This window comes from Diabrotica undecimpunctata, chromosome 2, assembly GCF_040954645.1.
Source record: "Diabrotica undecimpunctata isolate CICGRU chromosome 2, icDiaUnde3, whole genome shotgun sequence".
Lineage (NCBI taxonomy): Eukaryota > Metazoa > Arthropoda > Insecta > Coleoptera > Chrysomelidae > Diabrotica > Diabrotica undecimpunctata.
Window position 1 is genome coordinate 36,182,790 of NC_092804.1, and position 22,628 is coordinate 36,205,417.

General features: G+C 32.5%; 1 protein-coding gene across 1 annotated transcript in view; it reads left to right on the top strand.

Annotated features, from left to right (window-relative positions):
* The window catches only part of LOC140434410 (uncharacterized), a 153,837-nt gene that overhangs the window by 126,920 nt on the left and 4,289 nt on the right, over window positions 1–22,628 (top strand). The gene's annotated exons all lie outside the window — the stretch shown is intronic.

Genomic DNA, 22,628 nt, shown 5'->3' on the forward strand with positions numbered 1-22,628 from the left:
ATGTAGTGGTGTTATGTGCTTTTGTTTTAATTTTTTTTAATTTAAGGGGTAGTTTTCACTCCCTAAAAATATATCAAATGTATATAACTCTTGAACTGGAGGGTAAGACGAGCTTAATTCTATATTTTTAGAAAGATCAGTGCAGTTTTAAAAAATTCGGAGGTCCATTTGAGCCCATTTGAGCTGCAGTAACTGGACTATGAGGAATATTTAGCACCCTAGTAAAAGAGGTATCAAAAAAATGGCCGTAAACGCTACTAATACAAAATGTGAGTTATTGACAAGGGTGTTTGATAAAATATATTAACTCCAAAGTCTGATTTGTCCAACAAAGGAAATGTGAAGATTGGTTTATTCCCTAACACAACTATTATGCACATGATACTAAAAGGTTGGTCAATGCTGAAATCAACTAAGCCTTCATTACCTCTCGTCTATATCTATAATTTTTCCATTATTTTTGTTTTATTTTTCGGTTTTCTAGTGCCACAACGTATTTTAAGTTGTCATTTCTTACCGTACTACTTATTCCAACTACTCATTCATCGCAGTATACTTAGTTGTGTCGCAGATCTATTGTGAATTTTAAACTTATACATTAAACTTTTTATTTTTTTGATCTGCGTCAATATTTGGACCATAGAGCTCTAGAATACTCACATCCAAATAGTGTGGTGGCCTGCGTAGCGACTGGACTCTTATAAAAAAAATTAAAATGTGTAGGATTACTTAATCTTTAGAAGGTTATTGACTAATATTTTAGGTTAATGTATATTTATCAGTTGGCAAAAAATTTATTCAAGATAGATGTTCGAAATAATATGCATGCCCGAATTTAAGTTTGGTAAGCTCTAGGGAAGCGAGAAGTATGTTGACAAAAACACAGTATTTGCAATGTTTATTTAAAGATCAAGTTATCACTATAAATAAACTAAAAACTTTAAAAGGTGAAATTATTTTAAAAAGTAGTTTGAAGTAATTAATGGGAAAATAGGGAGGGAGTTAGGGGGGATGGATGAATTCGGAGCGAGTGGTGTGTGACTGAAAGATTTCAATGAATCTGAAAGCGAAATTTCTTAAACCTGTCATAAGACCAAATATAATACGGAACTGAATGTTATGCAGTTAAAAAGAAAGAGCATAGGTTAAGCTGTTTCGATCATGTTCAACTATTTAGAGCAATTCGATGAATTGCTGATTTGCAAGTTCCTGGAAAAAGTAAGAGAAAAACGCCGAATAATTAACCACTGAGTATGAAAATACAGTTCATTTTGATTTAATACATATTGCCAATCTTCTAAACATCACAACACATTTTTCCAAATATAGAACAATTTTTTTTGTAAAAGCTATACACCTTGTTGACGTAGAAACTGTCAATTAAAACTTAAATTTAACCTGTTATTTTTACGTAAATTCATGTTAAAATTTCGTCAATCGAGATCGAACACGGAACACCTGGTTGCCGCTGACGCACTGAACCTCAAAATGAATTCTTTTCGTGGAAAATGCGCGAGGGATTTTTCCAAATCGTAGGTTGACCTTTTACCTATTAAGGAAATGACAGATATTATGGTAAATAAAATTAAAATTTCTTTATTAAACGTCAAAAATATAAAGAATTAATCAATCTTTTGGGATTCTTCTTCTTCCTATGCCGTCCCCATTAACGGAGTTGGCGACCACATTTTTAAAAGCTTCTCTGTCTTTTGCAACGTGGAATAATTCGTCTACAGTCATGTTTGTCCAGTCTCGAATATTTCGCAGCCATGACTTCCTCTTTCTACCTATTCCCTTTTTGCCATCGACTCTACCCTGCATGATGACCCGCAGAAGACTATATTTGGGATATCGCTAGAAAATAACGAATATCGGTCTTCGAAGGTCACAATATATATATATATATATATATATATATATATATATATATATATATTTGGAAAATAAACTTTCTTAGGAATAGGTTCATTTAAAACTATTTATCATTAAAAGCTCTTTATTTATTCATGATTTGACGTTTCGACAGGTATCCCATGTTTTTATCAAAACTATATCATGAAATCCAATAAACAGTCTTCAAGGTATATTATAACACATAAACACAATTTTGTACATAAACATTTTTAAAAATTTACTGTCAACGTATCAATTGATATTGTACTATTGTACTACCACTTCGCAGATTTAACAATTAATCATGAGCACACTCAGGCTTAAAACCTAGTGTACAAATGTAAATTACTATAAGAATAAACACTCGTTCATAATTGTTTATTTAAGTGCTGGTAATAATTTTATACCAAAATAAGTTATATGTAAAATTTATTAATTAATATCAATATTGTGTGTGTATGCAATCAAATTACGGTACCTGTGATGTTGAACTAACACTTCTGCTTCTTCCACAGTGCACTGGGAGAACTAAGGGGGACAGAATCTTCTTAAAGTTGCTTAGTTAAGTTTACATAAAAAACTGGAGTGTTTATCGCGCTGATCTATACAAGACTGAGGTGCGTGTAGTCTGGTAGCTTCTCTTCCCTTAAGTCTCTTAGGGGCGGTGCGTTCAGGGCCGTATAAGATTACGTATATAAGACATACACACACGTCCATTAAAGAATTAAATATAAAATAAAATAATAAGAAATACTTAATAAAAAATAAGAATATGTGTAGAGGGACGTAACACCTAGAACGACCTAATAATAGTACCCCGACATCACTGTATCAGTATGTTGATGGCAAATAATCCGTCCTTCTCGAGTACCAATGCCATTTGGGAACCCGAACTGCGTCTCACTAATATCCTCCTCTAACTTTTCATAGACTCTTTTATGTGTTACTTTAAGCAGTACTTTTAAAGTATGACTCATGTGGCTTAATGTTCGATAGTCAGAGCACTCTTTTGCTGCTTGTTTTTTAGGGATATTTATAAACACTGACTTCAGACACTATTACGGTAATATTACCGTATTTTACACCGTATTGAACAAATTTGTCTCCAAGTTATCCTCATTAACTAGTTTTAACAGTTCTAGAGGTACTTCGTCTAATCCAGCTGCCTTATTATCTTTAGAGCTTTTGATAGCATATTTGATTTCATCTATTGTGATCTTTTGTCTCTGTAAAGGATTTAATTCTTGTATATCATACATTTCACCTCTTTCATCTTGGAAAATTTCTTTAACGTACTCCTCTCATCGTCCTAATTTCTTAGATAAATACATTAGCAGTACTTTTTGTCTTTTATGTGTTTTTGGTGATTTCTTTGACTCATTTCGATCACTTCCATTACTTGTTTGTGCATATTTCTCATATCATATTGTGTTTCTAGTTCTTCTATCTCTTTACATTGTCATCTTTACATCAAGATTTTTTCCAAAATTATTCGTTGTGTTTCTTATACTTTTGCAGATCTTTTTCTTTATATTTTCTTCTTTCTTCCATGTGTGATTTCTGACAATGTGGTTTTTATGTATGTAAATATATATATATATATATATATATATATATATATATATATATATATATATATATATATATATATATATAAAAGAAAGTCAAAGACAGTAACGGGTTACTGGTAAACACAGACGGTTGAAGGTAACCGGGAACGACCCAATACTAAGGAAGCAATAAAAAACGGGTGCTTCTAAGTGAGTGTCTTTTATTAAAAGTCAAGCTTTCGCCACATAATTTTGGGCTTCATCAGAATTTGCTGTAATGGAAAAACATTCTTTACAATATCATAATAATTCAAGATGTTATTTTAATCTTACCTGAATGTCGACACTATCTCTTAGTGTATAATAAAATTGACATGGACATACACATATTTTTAAAAACACATTAAATATTGAATAAAGGCCTTGTTTGCCACTTTTGCGGTTTGTTTTTAAAAATATGTGTATGTCCATGTCAATTTTATTATACACTAAGAGATAGTGTCGACATTAAGGTAAGATTAAAATAACATCTTTAATTATGATATTGTAAATAATGTTTTTCCATTACAGCAAGTTCTGATGAAGCCCAAAATTATGTGGCGAAAGCTTGACTTTTAATAAAAGACACTCACTTAGAAGCACCCGTTTTTTATTGCTTCCTTAGTATTGGGTCGTTCCCGGTTACCTTCAACCGTCTATACATATATATGTATATAGTAGTAATAGTAGTATAACTACTCTTCTAAGGATAATTTAGCCATGAGCGTAGTTAAAAGAAATTTCTAAGGGTAGAAAATGGAGGAAATTGCTGGATAATTGAACATGCTTCAACAGTGTAGTCACTTTAAGAGTGACTACACTGTGTAAGTGATAGTGAAAATATCATACTACTAGCGTTGCAAATTCTGGGTGAGGAATATAAAGGCACAAAACTTTATCCGATAGCTTTAATAATTTTCACAAGATTCACAAACTGCGGCAACTCCATTCTTATTCAGTGGCGACTACTAAATTATATTCTGTCTACGCGTTCTCAAGAATATTTAAAAAATATATTAACAAAACAGTTCAAATAATAATAATAAAGTCAATAATAGAAATACATCCAGCAACATAAATCTCTACATGTATGTATGAAAAGAGTAAAAACAGACGCATTAAGCTATTCTAATACAGACCAATTGAACTCGTGCATTTATAAATTAATTGTTTGTACCAGAATATAGTTTAAATTATAACCTATTTATGTTTTTCTATTTTTTTTACTCTATAAAAACATGTTGTTTGTCACGCTCGTCAGAGAATAAGACATCAAACTGTGATAAATTTATCCGCAGATGTTCAATGAAATTTCGTATTTAAAATCGGGAACAGGGTCAAACTAATAAAAATTTCATTCCGTTGTTGTCTTTGTATAGTTTACAGGATAAATACTTTAGTAAACAAAATCTAGGGTAAATATAGTCGATAAAGGTCGACTTGATATTAAAATTAAAAATCTTTATTGGCTTTGTTTGGTTATATTTAAATAACGTTGCGCGTTGGTGAATGTAATAAATGGTGATTGAACGAACACTCCACAATATTTTAAACTAAAAACGCAGACACACACACAAATATATATATATATATATATATATATATATATATATATATATATATATATATATATATAATAAATTATATATATATATATATATATATATATATATATATATATATATATATATAATCGGCTTTAAAAAACGAAAACAAAATGTTGGAGTAATAATCAAAAAGTTTTAAAAATAATTGACAAATTGAATTGGAATACCCACCAAAAGTTACTTTTAGTAACGGTAATAAGAAAGTATTATTATGACTTTTGCATAAAATTACATCCTCTGCCCTCTACAGTCTTTTGAAAAACGAAAAAAAAAATGTTGGCTACGGGGGTGCTGCGACTTTCAGCCTAATGTTTGTAAGTCCTAACGTAACGTACGTACATTTGTTTGCAGTTAGTCATGAAAATTGAACAGTTTTGTGGTTTTTGGCGATTGTGTCATAAGATATGAGTTCTTCAAAGATACGCTAAACTCGGCAATACATTGAGTACTTATCCATCAGGTGGTGTCCCTGCAAATTTTAGGTAGCGTAGGTGCGAAGGTAACGTACTTCCTTCGAAAGCTAATGTTTTACAGTGTTATTTATGAACAAGGTATAATTTAAAATCTCCAAACTCCGGGAAGGAACCAACGGTTTTTGAGATATCTAACATACTGTCTGACAAAATTTTAAGTATGTGGCAGAAGGCTTCAATTCCTACCATAACAAGAAAACGTGTTTTACAATTAATAAAAAGTCATCACAAGTATTTAAAACTTTTGAGGTATCCGGAAGTTAAGAAAAATAATAGTTACAAAATACGTGTCCAGTAATTTCAAACTGAGAACACTCGTCTGTTTGATATCAGCGCTTGCAAATGGAAAATTTTTGAAAAATGTTTTTGCGACAAGGAAAAAAAAGTAACTAAAAATAAATGACCTATAAAAATGATTATTGGAAATATCGATGTAAAGGGAACCTTAAAGCTAACAAATAAGGCCAGAACAATGAAAAAAGAGATGCAAAGAAAAGAAATTCAATAATCCGTTTAACATGAAAGCAGAAGTAATCAAGAAAGCGAAAGCTAGAAACTGATATAGAAATAGATCATGAATTGCCTTCCACTTCGAATTGGTACCAACGCTAACACGAAAAACGTAATAGACAGAAATAAATTAATAAGAGCAAGAGACCAATCAAGAAAAGAAAACTCCTCCGAAACTTTGACGGTCATATTTTGACGGAAGGAAAGATAAAACCTTCATTATCGAAAATATTGTTTAAATAACTGCACTCGAAGAGCATGTTTCATTAGTTCAAGATCCAGGCTCTATATTTTTAGGTTACACAGTACCCCTTTCTGGATCGGCTCTAAGCGTTTGTCAAAATATTGTCAACTTTATAGAGAGTTATAGATATAATCACGAAGAACTAGTGGTAGTAGGCTGTGACGGAACTGTGGTAAATACGGGAAAAATGGTGTAATTTCTCAACTAGAGTTAAAGTTAGGACTTCCCTTTTGGATTTGTTTGTCAGTTTTACGCTAATGAATTGCCTTTAAGACATCTTTTCCAAAAGCTTGACGGTCAAACTCAAGGTCCAAGAGCTTTTGCAGAAACTATAGGAAATCAAATAGTGCAGTGCGAAAATATGCCAGTTGTAAACTATAATAGTATTGTCTGGGAGTTATCAGAAACAGATTTAATTGACTTGAGTGCCGATTAGAAATATTTGCTTCAAATTTATGTCGCATTTTCTACAGGGGAATGCTCTGTCGATTTATTAAACCGAAGCCCTCAAAAGTTGAATCATTCTCGATGGCTCACGTTGGCAAACATTCTACGTCTTTATGTTAGTACTGAAAATCCAACATCAGAATTAAACGAACTGACCTTTATTGTCAAGGTTGATACTTCTTTATGGTTTCAGATTAAATGCAACTCATAATGTCTAAATGTTACAAAGCATGTTTTACAAGTACTAAAACGTAGTCAATATCTAGAGCAAAATTTAAACAGTGTTGTAGTCCCTGTAATTCAAAGGAATGTATATTTTGTACATCCGGAAAATCTTCTGCTATGTATGCTGCATGGCCACACTCGCCTGCAGGCCAATACTAATTTATCTTATATCCGACTTTTTATTATTCCTCAAATTAATTTTGACGTCGATGACTATATTGATCTGATATCTGATTGATTGGTAAAACAATAAAATAACTTGCCCTCCATTGCTTCAAAGTTTGAAAGTAGAGGATTTAAAAAATATTTTTCCGGTTGCCCTGAAAAAATCATCGACATCGCTACAATTCCCTGTTACACCCAATTTGTAGACAGATTCGTGAAGCTCGTAACTGAAGCATCTTCATCGGTTGTTGGGTCACAAAAAGGAGACAGTTTTATCAAGGTAAAAATTGATTAACACAAATACATGTCAAAATTATGCCAAAAAAAGACTACAAACAATAAATAATCAAAATTAGAAGGGAGGGTAGGTAGTGGGTAAAAGAATAAAAATGTCATATTTCAAAGATATTTCAATTGGATCATTATATAATAATAATATATACTTATTACTTAACTATTAAAATCATAAGTTCATATTTTTTATTTATTTTATTTTTTAAACCCCCAGTAGAGGGCAGAACATGAACATTTTTTAAAAAACCGCAAATAAAGATTAGCTTTGTAATACCAATTGGCAACTTTTGCGCACTATTCCAAAACAGTTTTTGAAACTTCAATTTTTCGATCTACCCTAATATATATATATATATATATATATATATATATATATATATATATATATATATATATATATCTCTCTTGTCGTTTCCTCATTGCTGAGGATCGTGATTTCCTACAATGCGGGCTGTCAATTCTCTCCATCTCTTGCGATTTTGGGCTGCTCTCATGGACTCGGAAAACGTCTCTCCAGTGGCTTTCTGTATTTGATCTGACCATCGGATAGGTGAGCGTCCTCTGCCTCTACGTCCTTCTACGTTTCCGCATACAGTTAATCTTTCTAAGTTGTCATTGCCTCTTCTCGCAATATGAATATTGCGAGAAGATATATATATATATATATATATATATATATATATATATATATATATATATATATATATATATATATATATATATATACGAAGAGTTAATAGAACTTGAATCGGGCAACATCCTCTATCACAAAGGAACAGAAAATGGACGAACAAGTGGAGTGGGGTTCCTAATTAATAAGAAATGGAAGGATAGGATAGTCGACATAGCAAGCACCTCAGACAGAGTAGCTAGTCTAAGTCTAAGACTATCCAGAATATACACCATCCAAATTGTGCAAGTATATGCACCAACCATATCCCACTCCGATGAGGAAATAGGGGAATTCTACAATGAAATAACAGGTGCTTAACAAGAACAAAAGCCAATTTAAGTATCTAGTCGGGGACTTTAATGCCAAAGTGGGTAAACAATCAAATCAAGAACAATGTGTCGGCAACTTTGGCATTGGAGAAAGAAATGAAAGGGGAGAGAGACTGGTTCAATACGCACATTACCAGAACCTCTCAATCGCCAATACCTATTTCAAGAAGAACCTCAATAGGAAATGGACATGGGTAGCTCCCAATGCAACTACCAAGAACGAAATAGATTTCATCCTAACTAATAAGCTGAAAACCATAAAGGATGTAAGTGTGCTCAACAAATTCCGAACAGGTAGTGATCACAGACTAATTAGATCTAGGGTCGTTCTAAACTCTAAACTAGAAAGAATTAAATGACTTCAGAAACCAACTGCAGGGGTAAATATCACTAACCTAAGCAACAACTCGGAACGCTATCAAAATTTAATTAGAAAAATTACAAGACCCAACGAATAGCACACACTTAATGGAAACAATCTTAAATTGCGCCAAAGAAGTTGGAGGATCACAAGCACACAACAGCAATAGAAAACTTTCAGATGAAACAACAGCTCTCCTGAAACAACGAAGAGAAATGAAAATCAACTCCAATATTAATAGAATTGAATATAACGAACTGTGCAAAGCAATACGGAAAAAGATCGCAGAAGATATAAAAACCTACAATGAACGACTTGTACAAAATACAATCGAGAACCGTAAAAGCTATAGGAAAACCAAGTTGGCAATCGGTAGAAAGCAAATAATAGCATTGGGAAACAACAACGAAAGGATCACAAATAGGGATGAAATAATAGAAAATGTAACCGAATTCTACGAGGGTCTATATAAAGCTCCGGAAGTACAAGAAATAGGCGAAGAAGAAATTGCGGTTCAAGAAGATGTACCAGATGTTCTCGTGGATGAGGTAGAGGCAGCTCTTAAGAGCATGAAGAACGGCAAGGCAGCCGGTAATGACGGTGTTACAGCCGAACTTCTAAAGATTGCTGGTAAAACAACTTGGAAAATCCTAGCAAAAATATACATAGACTGCCCAAAATCGAGACATATTCCGAAAAAGTGGAATTCAGCCAACATAATCCTCATTCACAAGAAAGGTAGCAAGGAAGACATTAGAAATTATAGACCAATCAGCTTGCTGCCTGTGATATACAAGGTATTCACCAAAAACATTAACAACAGAATACAGAACACACTTGACGCTGCACAACCCCGAGAGCAAGCAGGCTTTAGAAGTGGCTTCCGCACAATGGATCATATTCAAACATTAAGAGAAGTAATGAGTAGAACAAAAGAATATGATCTACCACTGGCGCTAGCATTCATAGACTTCGAGAAGACATTTGACTCCGTATACCCAAGAGCAGTCATAGAAGCTCTTGTCGACCAAGGAGTAGATAAACCATATGTCGAAACGCTAGCAAATATATACAAAGAGGCCACAGCTAGAGTAAGCATATATGAAAATACCCCAGAATTTCCCACTCAGAAAGGAGTCCGACAAGGAGACACCATATTCCCCAAGCACTTCACTGCAACCTTAGAAAATATCTTCCGGAAATAGAACAACCAAGGTCTATGTATAGATGGAGAATACCTAAACCATCTTAGATTCGTTGATGACATCATTCTAATTGCTAGAAGTCTTGAAAAATTACAACTACAAATTAATGACCTTAATACAGCCAGCAATGAGGTAGGCCTAAAAATGATCTGATCGCCAACGTGGAAATAAAAATTAATGAAACCTCGGATATTAAAGAGAGAAATAACGTCAAAACTCCAAGTAACTCAAAGAGTAATGGAAAGATGTATGGTAGGGATAACAAAGAGGGATCGTAAAAGAATTGAATGAATACGGAGGCAAACCTAGGTGACTGATGTAATCCAAAGAATAAAATCCCTGAAATGGCAATGGGCAGGACATATAGCAAGAAGAACAGACAACAGATGGACCACTAGAACAACTATGTGGTACCCCAGGAACGCTAAGAGACCAAAGAGGCGCCCGAATCTCAGATGGGATTATGATATGGGAAAATTAACAGGAACAACGTGGTCTCGAATAGCACAAGATAGAAAAATATGGGCACAAATGAGCGCAAATTATAAGAACAACGAATAACTAAGACATCGTCGAATAATAATAAGAACATAGAATAACATTGAAATAAGGTAGGCTGCACCGTAATTGGAAACGGTTGATAAAGCTGCACATGATGATGATGATGATATATATATATATATATATATATATATATATATATATATATATATATATATATATATATATATATATATATATATATATATATCGAGAAAAGGAGTACGACCGTCAATCCAAAATAAACTAAGGTACACTCGAAGAGTGGTGGGTTTTTCGGTCAAAGTGGAGAAATAAAAGACAAAGAAGGTGGCTACCTCATCTATTTATTGAAGACGTTTCGCCTTCTGCTCAGAAAGCATCATCAGTTCATCTAAAAAGAACAATATGAAACCAAACATCCATAGAGAAGTTACAACAAAAGTGTGTTACATTACAAAGACATGTAGCAGTCAATGATGTTAAAAATATGAAAAAGCTTACGAAACTAGACATTCAGAGTTAACGTTGTATAAAACAATTAATTGAAACTAGGTATAGTTTGCAATTTAACAAAATTAGCACAGCAAAAGAACATGTGATAAACATACATGTATATAAAAAAGTTATTATAACAACTTAAGTAAAAAATATTAAGGTTTATTTTAAAGTGTAAAGAACTAGAAAGATCATAAGAATGCACTTCCAACAAATTTATTTAATAAATTAGATTTTAATTTTAACTTTAGGTAACATTATAAGTTATTTAAGATTAATAGTAATAAAGACGTGGGTGTTAAACCTGTAAATTCATTTACCAGCGAGACTCAGTAAGCTAAAGACTGGTAACTTCATTTTATCTTTATTTTATCTTTATAGATGAAGTAGCCACCTTCTTTGTCTTTTATTTCTCCACTTTGACCGAAAAACTCACCACTCTTCGAGTGTACCTTAGTTTATATATATATATATATATATATATATATATATATATATATATATATATATATATATATATATATATATATATATATATATTTATATATATTTATATTAATATTTTCAGCCCTGAAGAAGCCAAATTAATTCTCTTTGGCGAAAACGTTCGGCGAAACAATTGATACACATTAGAGTATTTCTTGCAGATTTCCCCAATATTTAAGAGTTTACTATTTAACTAATCTGCAAAGATTAAATTTCTTTTCTATATATATATATATATATATATATATATATATATATATATATATATATATATATAATACAGGATATACACAGAGTGGGTTTTTATTCTGACATTTGTCGATATTTCCATTATGGTACAGAATAATTAGGCAAAACATATGCAATGATATTTTCCAGGCTTAGATAATATGTCGAATTCTAGAGGGTAAATAATAACTAATAAAATATTAATAATAAAATAAAATATTAATACACAGGCCTACATTTTTTTTTTCGTGTAAAACTGTTTTAAGTTTAATAGGTGTCCTACAGTAAATGGGATGTGCTGATCATTAAAGAAAAACTAGTTAAAGAGAATAACTTGGAGGCAGATTTGTTCAATACGATGTACGATACGGGAATAATACCACAAGAATGGTGGCTGAAGTCAGCGTTTATAACCATCTATAAGAATAAAGCAGCAAAAGAGTGCTCTGACTAAAACATTGAACATTGAACATCATGAGTCATACTTAAAGTAACACATAAAAGAGTCTATGAAAAGTTAGAAGAGAATATTAGTGAGACGCAGTTCGAGTTCAGAAATGGTATTGGTACTCGAGAAGGACGGACTATTTGCCATCAATATACTGATACAGCGATGTCGGGATGTAAACGTTAACCTATACTTGTGCTTTGTCGACTACGAAAAAACTTTCGATAGGTATGACATAAAAAACTAATATCAATACTTATAAATAAGCACATTGACAGTAAAATCATAAAGATAATCCATAAATTATATTGGAACCCAAGGCCATAGCTCAAATTGATGGGCAACAGTCATAAGAAATGAATATATGTAGAGGAGTTAGACAGAGATGCGTTTTATGGCCACATTTGTTTAACTTATATTCTGAAGAATTTTCTAAAACACGTTCAATAATATCAAAGCGGGAGTTACCGTGATCATTGCAGCAGCAGAGAACACCTACATCTAATCGAAAGCTTAAGTAAGGATAGTGATGAGATGGGAATTACTATAAACGCTAAAAAACAAAATTATGCTAATTACAAAAAGACAACAAAATATACATTACAGATTTTGAGTCAATGGTAACATGGTAAATAAACGGGCGAATAGAGATTGCCAGATCAGCATTTATACAAATGAACCTACTCCTAACGTTCAGAAATCTTTGGAAATCAGACTACGTACCATTCGATGTTATATATTTTCAATATTATTGGAATTGGACATTAAAAAAAGCAATTTAAAAAGAATCGAGGCTTTAGAACTCTGGTGATACCGCAAAGTATTAAAAATATTATAGCCTGAAAGAATTACAAATAAAAAAGTACTGAAAAGGGGTTGGTAAAGAAACCAAACTAATGACCACTATACAAACAAGAAAACTGGAATTTATAAGCCACGTGATGAAAAGACCAAAATATGAAATTTCGAAACTCATAATACAGGGAAAGATTCAAGGAAGAAGACCTGTTGGCTGAAGGCCAGAATTCTTGGTTGAAGAATCTACGTGATTGGTACCTATGCAGTCGATTGATTTGTTTAGAGCGGCAAGTTCAAAAATAAAAATAGTCATTATGATTGCCAAGCTCCGTAGGGAAACGGCACTCTTAGAATAAGAAGATTGCTCAAATACAATTTATGAACTATATACCATAAAGTAACGCATACATTCATTATTAGCTAAATAAACAACATTATTACAAATTCCCGAAAAAGGTCGATTTTTGATTTTAATTTACTATTTTTGCAAATTATAATCTAATATACAGGGTGAACCACCTTCGTACGATGACTTCATCACCATTTTTTTTTAATGGAACTTCAATTTTTTTTCAATTTACAGATTTCGTTTACTGAGCTGATTCCAAAAATGCAAAACAGGTTGCTTCAAATTGGTACAGGGTAGCAAAAATGAAAAAATTCCAAGTTACTTACAAAATTATTAATGAATAATAAACGTATTAAATACATTTTTACCACAGCTTATGTTAAAGTGTTGCTATAACAACTGTTTTGAGTAGATACAGTATCACTTTAACCGCGAGGGTAGATAAAGTGACACTTTAACAGCAAGAGTAGATAAAATGTTTTAACTTTTTTTTATTCAATAAAATTTACAAATTCAAACACATTAAGGATTAAAAACAACTGAAATTTTACAATTAACATTATTCATCCATTCATAAGTGGCTCGACAATCCGTTGTGGATCTTGGCCTGCTCACAAAGAAGTCGCCACTCCTGTCGATTCCTGGCAACTTCCCTCCATCTTCTAACCCCTAGAATCTGTAGGTCTTCTTACACATCATCAATCCATCTCATTCGTGGTCGTCCTCTGCTTCTTGTGCCCTCTGGTTTTGAAAATGTTAATCTCTTCGTGCATTCGTGATCTGACATCCTAGCAATGTGTCCAGCCCATCTAAGTCTCTGCACTTTAACGAATTTCACAATATCTGGATCGGTGTATAACTGATACAGTTCAAAGTTGTATCATAGTTGTATCTTCGACGCCATAGCCCATTTTCATTTACGGCCCCAAAAATCTTTCTAAGAATTTTTCTCTCAAAAATACCAAGAAGTCAGTTATCATTTTGAGATAAGATCCACGTTTCAGCCCCATATATCAAAATTGGTCTTATTAAGGTCCTGTATATATTAAGCTGGAGGCTTATATATATATATATATATATATATATATATATATATATATATATATATATATATATATATATATATATATATATATATATATATATATATATCCTGTATATATTTGTATGGAGGCTGAAATGCGGGAAGCGGTAATCGCCGTAGGACCCCCGTTATATGATGATGATATATTAAGCTTTAGTGCACGTTTTATATTTTTATTTTTTAAATGTCTCTGGAGGCCGTGAACAGTTCTGTTTGCTATTGCTATGCGTCTTTTTATTTCGTCGCTTGTCGTGTTTGTTGCGTTTACTAGCGATCCAAGATATGTAAATTACAAAACGCAACAATATTCTTCGCAAAAACCAAAACGTAACATTTGTTTGACATTTTTGTTGACAGAGTAATTCATATCCCTAGCAACGGAGCAACACAATTGCGATTTTTGTGCTAAAAATTACAATTTTCTTTGAAATTCTATTTTTCACCTGAACTTGAAGTCTTGCTATAGAAAAAAAAATGTTGTATTCGCATTATCTTCTCGAGAATAATTAGCGTCTCGACTGACGTCTCGACGCTAAAAACGCTCTCGAAGATAAAGTACAATTTTATTGTCTTGTACAATAAATAACTATAAATGAAATTTTATATTATTATATAACTACTTTAATAAACAATTTAAAACACCTTACATTATTTGTAACATTGTCTCTAATAGCTTTTATTAGTGACCCAATACGCCTGTATGGACGCACTGTATTAGATCCATTAATTATTCTACTGCTTTAGATTAGTAAATAATTTTCATTTTGATAATTTGTCTCCTTATCAACACTCCATATTAGCAAAAGAGAAAAGTTTTTGGAAGATATTTTTAAACCGGCGTCTGATCTGGAGGCTGATGTTAGAATAAAGTATGGTTTTTTACATTACATGACTATTAAAAAACTGAGATGCAAAACAATAACTAGAACATATTACTTTCATTTTATTTTATTGCTTGAAGTTAATAAACTATTTTAATATTTTGTAAAGGAGTTGATGTAGATGGCTTAAATAATGATGCTCTCATTGCAAAGAATAATCTCTGTATAGAATAATATAAGCACGAAAATTAAAAATATGCAATTTATTATATTATGAAAATATTAAAAAATATTTCTTAGAACTAGAAAATCATGTTCCCGTTACTGGTGAATTAAAATTTGTCTATAATAAAATATTATTAATTGATAATTATGAATATTGTATAATATTTCAAACATTTTTTAAATACATTATTTCGGTTTGTGGGTTCATAAAATAACGAAATTGCTCAATATCTCTTCTTAACGTTGGCTAATCCTCCACAAATCTCTCTCAGTTTGTTTTTATACCGCAGAACATGTACAGCTGTGTCGAAATCCTATAAATTTATCTAGGAATTAAACAATATACTATAAATTTAGAGCAAAAGAAATGAGGAAATGAACTGTTACATGTTTTTCTTATTCGGTCGTTCACTTTTAACACGAATACCTGCCAAAAGTTTATAATTTGATCGATCTTGCGTCTAGCCGTTGGCACCAGATTTTTTTGAATTACTTAAAATTATTTCCACAATTTTGTGACTATAAATTAAAGCTTGTCTATTCAGAAAATACTTATGTTATTTATGTTTTGGGTGCTACACGGTGAAGAACAAAATTAAGGTGCTCGAATTATTATAGAAGCTTCACACTCTTACAAGTATGTTACAATACTAGCAAATGCGTAAGAAAAAATTAAGCTATGAAATCAATTAGTCCAGTCGTCAGAGATTTGATCTATGAAAATGAGACGAAAAAGCTGAATTTTTCTGAGAATTTCTATTTTGGGACACCAAAAAAGATGCAAAAAAGCTTGTCACTTCTACTCGGGCTTCTCCCTGAGAGGGGGAAAACGGAAAACATTGATTTAAAAATGAATCTGTACTCCGTATAAAAAATATTTAAACTTAAAAATGTGGCTGAGATAATTTTGAACAAAAATGTTTATATGCACTTTTTGTGTAGAATGAACCGTTCTCTGAGAAACAACGCTTGAAGCGAAGACCATTTTCAATTTTTGAAAGTTACACACGCGAAAAAAATTGACAGTTTTTAAATGAAATTTGTATTAACTTGACGGTAAAAATTCGACATCTTTGATCAGAGTGTCCTATCGATGAAAGTCAAAATACGTTTTAAATTTGAAGAGTGCAGCTTTCGTATGCAATTTTTGCATTTTGCCGTAAATGAACTCATTTTCTATAAAGCTGTTCAATAAATAAACGTTGCGCATTTTTGCATTTTTATACGTTCCTCATGAGATCAATCAACATTAACACTTCTAAGGACCGGTTATTATGGAATTTCCATTGTTAGAGCCTAATCTTCAAAATATAAAACGTGAAATTCCGATTTTGTGTTTTGGCATCAAATATAAGGCATTTAAAATATGCCTAAAAAAGCTAAATTTAAACTTCTGATACATTCTTATACATTACAAAATATCTCACATCACAGGAAATGCTTTCACGAAGAAGGCATGAAGTTTGTAGCTGAAGTTACGTAGTTTCAAAAAACTTACTTCTACAATCGAAAAGAAGCAGTTTTAAATGTTTTAGATCGTTTGTAATGTGGAGGTTTTTTCTTCGTTTTTTAGGCTTATTTCAAATGCCTGATATTTGTGGCCAAAACTCAGAATCTAAATTTTATACCATAGGTTTTGGAGATTAGGTTTTAAGAATGGAAATTCTGAAGTGACCATGGAAGTGACAATGGAAGTGATAGATTTTATCAATCACATGAGAATCTTAAAAAATAGCAAATATTTATAAAGATTTATAGAAATTGACTTCATTTGCGGCAAAATCCAAAACTAGCATACGAAAATAGCGCTCTTCACCTTTAAAACTCATCTTGATTTTTGTCGATAGAACGTTCTGATCAAAAGATATCGAATTTTACCGTCAAATGGATACAAATTTTATTTTAAAAATTGATTTCGCACCCGTAACTAACATTCGAAATCGCCGGTCGTTTCAAGTGTTTTTTCTGAGAAAACGGTTCATTATAAACAAAAAGGGCTGATAAACATTCTTGTTCAAAATTATTTTAGCTATATTTCTTATTTGAAACATTTTGTCTACAGCATACAGATTCTTGGTAAAGCGATGTTTTCCGTCCCCTCCCTCCTACGAGGGGGGGTTTTAGTGTAAAAGTAGCTAACTTTTTTGAATTTTTTTTGGCGCTAAAATTGATATTCATAGTAAAATTCAGCTTATTCGTATAATTTTTATAGCTTCAGTGGCATTTTCGTCTCTGATGACTGGAGTAAATAGGAGATTACCAAGTAAGTTTTAGGAGAAGTTTTACAGTACCTAACGGAATAAATTTTCGCAATAAGAGAAATACACCAAATTTCTTATGACCCTTACACCACAATACAAACAATTTTATAGATTTTAAATAAGCCTATGATACAATTTCAAATTTCAATACGAATTCAAAACGAACTAACAGATACAATTCATGTGAGAACGGGCCTACGACAGGGAGATGCCCTATCCTGTATTCTGTTCAACATCACATTAGAGAAAATAATTAGGGAGTCAAAAGTCAACACTAGAGGAACAATAATAACAAAAAGTGTACAAATATTGGCATTTGCAGATGATGTTGATATCATAGCTAGAAGCGAAAGAGAGATGATAGAAATATTTAATGCGATAGAAAGAGCGGCACAAAACAGTGGCCTAAACATTAATGAAATAAAAACCAAATACATGAAGGCCAGTAAATCGACAGGCCAAAGAAACCTACAGAATCTGACAATAGGAGACTATAACATCGGAAGCGTAAAAAATTTTACATACCTAGGTTTACTAGTTACCGCAGATAACAATGTCAGTGAAGAAGTTAAGAGAAGAATACATATCGCTAATAAAACATATAATGGAATAATTAAACATCTAAGATCTATAAACATCACAAGAAAAACCAAATGCAAAATATACAAGAGACAAATATAAAACCGGTCCTTGTATATGGATCAGAGACATGGACACTGTCGAAAAGCGATGAAAACCTATTAGGCACTTTTGAACGAAAAATACTTAGACACATATATAAGGAGGTAAAGGAAAATGACATATGGCGCAGAAGATATAACTTTAAACTATACACAGCATACAATGAACCCGAGATCATAACATCCATAAAGATCGGACGTCTGCGCTGGATGGGCCATGTTGAACGAATGTTGGAGACTGAAACACCAAAACATATTATGAGGCAAACACCAGTAGGAAGAAGGTCAGAGGGAAGACCCAAACTCAGATACATGGAACAAGTGGAACAAGATCTGAAAACACTTAAGATTACCAACTGGAAAAACAAAGCAAAGAACAGAACAGAATGGCGGAAAATCCTAGAACAAGCCAGGACCCAGAAAGGGTTGTCGCGCTACTGATGATGATGATGATACAATTAAAAGGTATAATAAAATCAAACAGGATCTAATTAAGAAAAACTAACGTTTGAAACAACAAAAAACGAAATTAGAACGAAGCATGATAATCATATAATAATAACAAACAGAGAATGGCACTTTAAAGAATCCAAAGGAAAATAACTAAAGATGTGGACATATTTGGGTTGTAAATACACAAAAAAAAAGACAACATATAAAGTCGTAGAACACCTGTCCATTGTTTTGCCTTAAAAACTTTTCAGTAACAGGTATCAGAAAAGTTATTACAGTGATAATTTTTCGACTGTTCTAACAACCATTCAAATTTCGTCATTTTGTGTCATGTGGAACAATTTCACCCAATCATGTCAACATTAGACTGATAATTGCATTCAGTGCAATTTTCAATCCCTATGACAACACGATCGAGTTTGACAACTTCATCCAAATAAATTTCAAAATGTCACGTTTTGGCAATGAGAATGTTCAAAGTATAAATGCGCTAATCAAAGAAAAAATTCCCAGAAATACAACCTACAGTCACAAATATATTTGGGGAATATTCATGTAATTTTGCTGCGGACGAGAATATGAGTTGAATGAACATAGAAGCTTAGAAGAATTGGCGTTGATACTAAAAAATTGGGCCGTCAATATGAGAAAGAAAAACGGGGACGAATTCAAAGAGGCAACGGTGAAGACAATGTGGAACGTTTCGTGCAAACTATTGCAAGAAAAGTACTATAATGACTATAATATTATGATTGACCCGTTTAACAATATAGTGTTTAAACCAGCCGAGATGCCCGCGATGCAATCAGGAAGAAACTACAAGCAGATCCATGTAAACGTAAGGCCAGTTCAGTTTCGTTAAAGTGGTCTGAAATTAACAAAATAATATTGCTTTGGGATGAAGATACCCCTGAAGGTCTTATGCGTAAATTTTACCATATTGCTGCTGTAGAATTAGCGTGGCGAGGAGGAGAGGCAGTTGCTTGTCTGGTGGATTTTTTTCAAATCGAGAAAAATAACGATGACACTCCAACAAATCGCATTGAATACAATCCGGTATTCAGTAAAACGTGCCAAGGTGGTTCTAAAAGCTGTGCAAGTAGTAAATGGTTGGTTATCAATAGTGAGAGACAAAGATGCCCTGTACGTCTTTTTCATAAACTGATATGAAAACGAGGCGACAATATTACCTCACCACGACTGTTCTTAAAACCAAATCGACACTGGAAAAATGAAACTGACAAATGGTACGATAATGTACCTGTTGAAAGAAATACAATGAATGGATGGACTAAATCTTCTGCTGAAGAAATTGGCTTGAATGTAAAGGAGAAAAAGATAACAAATCACTCGAATAGATCAACTGCTGTTAGCGAATTAGCAAAAAGTGGTATAGAAGAACAACAATTGCTAAAAATTACTGGTCATGGCAATCAGAATTCTATAAAACCATACTTGAATCTCGATCAAGAACACCACAACAAGATTATAAATATTATGCTTGGTAATAGATCTTCTATAGTAGAGAAAAGCAACGAAACTAATGTTAACTTAAATTGTAGTTTCACTAACTGTACTTTTAATAAATAAATGTTTCGTTATGTTGAGTTATGATTTTTTTTTTCGAAAAATTATCCGCCGAATATCCCTCGGACATTGATGAATGCCTCATAATTTCATGACAAATTTCTCAAGCTCGTTGCTTGGTAGGAAGGAGCGTAGAAGGAACGAGCTTTCGATTGTCATGAAATTATCTCGTCTGTTATCAATGTCCTAGGGATATTACTACTGATAAGTGATTTGTGGCGGCCAAATCTTCATGAGATACGTGAGCTTTACGCTACTGATAACTTGTTGTAATAGTAATCCTACTCAGTACGAGAGTTACCGTAGGATCGTACATTAGCTTGACGCACTTACTCGAGCCGATAATGGTGTGAAGCTACCATATGTGAGGTTATGCCTGAACGCCGTATCTTTTCTAGTCAAAGTTGGCAGTGACACTTCTTGGAGTTCCAAAATGTAAGATTCATTTTAATGTAACTTTACTAAAAAACGTAGTGTGCTCTATTTCGCGCAGGTGTCTAGGTGTCTGTAGACGACAAATTGACGATTTTTAACTTTTTCCTACATTTAGGTACCAAAAGCTCGAGCCGCGCCTATTTTGTAGCAAGGAGGGAAATATGTAGAGATGTGAGTTTTAGCTCGGGTATAAGTGTAAGATATACAACTAGTTTAGTTTGGCTAAGGCTAAAAAGTGATGTATATTAAATTTTTTTCAAGCCCTTTGTTTGAAAAGGAATTGCGCTGAAAGAGCTTAAATATGGCGATAAACCCATGCAACCACATCCTTGCCCACATCGTTATAGAAATAAAAAAATTAAAATCTTCAGTAAAAACCTTTTTTTTGTATTCTACTTCTATAAGAGTTTGAAGATGGCACTAAACCCATGCGAAGACATCCTTTAAACAACCATATTTCATTTAATTTTTGGTCTACAGAAATGAAAAAAAATCAAAATCTACAGTAAAAAACCTTTTTTTGCATTCTAGCATTTTTCCTGTATCATCTTTTTTTGTTCAGATATTTTGTAGTGTCTTCTAAAATAGTGTCTTCACTTTAAACTCGGATTTTTTCCAATTTAATTCTTCTAAACGTATTAAACTTCCGGAATGCAATGTCTGTATATAAATAAAGTACATTTTAAATTAATAATGAATATATTTAACCAAGTGGTTTTTACGGGGGTGAGTTTATTAATTTCTGCTTCAGAAAAAATATAAGCGGACTTTATTTTAGTTATACCTTATCCTAATTTTCATGCAAATTAATTTTACCAGTTATCATTGTAAAGGTCTTTTGAAAATCTTTAAAAAATTTCATATACGTTTTCCACGAAAAACTTACCATTTTTCAGTTATTTAATATCATAGGTTTAGATTTTTGTATTAGATGAATAAAAGTCTACTTTCGAACAGCTATAACTTTGTTAATTTTAAATTAACGGTAGTAATAAAACACTAATCTTTTTTTTATAAGCTTCGTTTTATATTTAAACAGTTTTCCCGATAAAATCTAAATTTTTTGAGTTATTCACAAAAAAACCGTTTAAAAACATGCTTGTTTGATGTGTAATTTGTAAACATTCAGTCACGAATAACTCCAAAAATATTGACTTTTCGAAAAAACAGTGAAGAGTGTTTTTGTCCTAAAATTCACTATTTCAGCGACTACCATAGTTTTTTTTTATAAACTTTTTCCACTTCTGAGTTTGGGTAGTAAGCACCCGCAGTGGAAAGCACATATTGCCATAGAGTAGATTTTGATCTTTAAGCTATAATGCATATAAAAAAATTCAGAGGTTTTCTACCGTTTTTACCGTTATATCGTGGACTATCTTTCGATGGCTACCGTCAATAATTGGTTAAACGAGTTTCAACGTGGTCGCACATCGGTTTTTGATAAGTCATACCCAGAAAACGAAGTCATCTCAAACAAACGCGTGGGTCATATCCTGTATGAAATTTAGGGCATGAGAATACTGTCGGCGCGATGTGTGCCGAGTTAGCTCACTCCGGACAAGAAGCGTAACCGTGAAACCATGGTTCCTCTTGTAAGTGTGAGTAGAAACTCCTTAGGAGCTCCGAAGGAGTTTCTGCGTCGTTTCATGATCTTCGACGAAACATGAATCTACTAGAAAGAACACACGAGATCAAGGAACAGCCAAAACAGTAGGCTTCACCTGGAGAACGTGCTCCGAAA